The sequence below is a fragment of the Echinops telfairi genome, unplaced genomic scaffold, assembly GCF_000313985.2.
Source record: "Echinops telfairi isolate 266 unplaced genomic scaffold, ASM31398v2 ScPeMD7_36;HRSCAF=134, whole genome shotgun sequence".
NCBI lineage: Eukaryota > Metazoa > Chordata > Mammalia > Afrosoricida > Tenrecidae > Echinops > Echinops telfairi.
The window spans coordinates 2,306,063-2,307,829 of record NW_022103934.1 but is presented as its reverse complement, the minus strand read 5'-3'; positions in this window follow the sequence as shown (position 1 = coordinate 2,307,829).

Sequence of the window (1,767 nt, the reverse complement as noted above, 5' to 3'; positions counted from 1 at the left end):
GGCTTGGCTCTGCCACAGGTAGTGTAGCTCACAAGTTGAGGCAGAGAAATAGCTAAAGTAGCTGCATGCTGGTCCAATTTCCAGAGAGCAAGAGAGGGGCGGACTTAACAAGTCATTTATTTCTTTGCCCTCCAATCAAATTGTGACCTTCTTAATTCCACATGTTTCTATTGGCCAGGTTGGCACAATAAACCTACCTATCACATATGGCCAAGACCAAACTCATTGCTATCAATCTGACTCAGAGACTCTATAGCAGTGGTTTTCAACCTTCCTAATGCCACGACCCTTTAGTACAGTTCCTCATGTTGTAGTGACCCCCGACCTTAAAACTAATTTTGTTGCTACTTCCTAACTGTAATTTTGCTACTGCTATGAATTGTAATGTAAATATCCGAAATGCAGGATGTATTTTCATTGTTACAAATTTAACATAATTAAGGCATAGTGATTAACCACAAGAACAATATGTAATTATATGTTGTGAAATATTTCTTTCTAATTACAAATAAATGAAATTTTTTTCCTTGAAGCATGGTGTAGCATGGGTAACAACAAGTACTAGTATGTGGGAGTGTCTGCATGTGGGCAGGCCCGCCTGGAGACAGATAGAGGAGCAGAGTCTCGGTTCCTAAAACCATCAGAAATATGTGTTTACCTATGGTCTTAGGTGACCCTTGTAAAAGGGTCATTCGACCCCCAAAGGGGTTACAACCCACAGGTTGAGAACTGCTGCTGTATATGATATGGTAGGGATACATCTATCCCTCCAAGACTGTAAATCTTTAAGATGTTAAAAAGAAAGAATGCCATTTTGAGGATTAAGGTTGATACAAGCTATGGAATTTTCAATCACTTCATATGCTTCTGAAAGTTGGATATTGAATAAGGAAGCCCTAAGGAAAAAAATCAATGTATTTGAATTATGGTACTGATGAAGAATGTTGATAGTATCATAGACTTCCAAAAACATAGAGATCTGTCTTGGAGAAAGTATAGCCAGAATGCTCCTTAGAAACAAGAATGGCGAGACTGTCTAACATACTTTGGACAGGTTATTAGAAGAGCCCCCCACCCCTAAGGAGAAGGATATGATGCTCCGTAAAATAGAAAGTGAAAAAGAAGACCCTGGAAAGAGGGCTTGACACAGTCGCTTCAGTAATGGGCTCCAGCAACACAGTTATGAGGCTAGTGCAGAAGTGGGCTGTGTAATAGGTTTTATGTGATAATATGCACTTGTCGAAGGGTGTAATCCAATTTGACAACCAGGTAACAGCCTGATGATACATTCTTGAGGGGGCCGAGCCCTTTTACAAGAGAAACTGAGGACATCTCCTTCCTCTCTTGCCCTTCACCTTCATCCTTCCTCAGATGCTATGGCCGCCTTCAGGGGTGGCCCCTTGTGGGACTGCCCAACCCTGAGAACTGTCTGTCCCTGCCATGTTTCCACAGACCTTGGAACCAAATGACTCTACACCCACTGGCCTGTGATCTCCCTGTACCTGGGCTTCATCTTTCTGAGCTGTTCTTGGCCTGAGATTTGGTGACTCTGGAGAGGGTTCCAGCTGACATGAGATGAATTGGACTGGGTTGAGATGCCGTCTTGATATAAGATTAGTTCTTGATACAAATTCTTTCTTATTCATATATGCGTGTCATTTGTTTGTTTCTCTAGACAATTCAAACTAACGCAAATGGTGTTTTGTTCTTTTGTACACAGGGTTGCTATGAGTCAGAACCTGTTAGAGGGCACTTTACAACAACAAC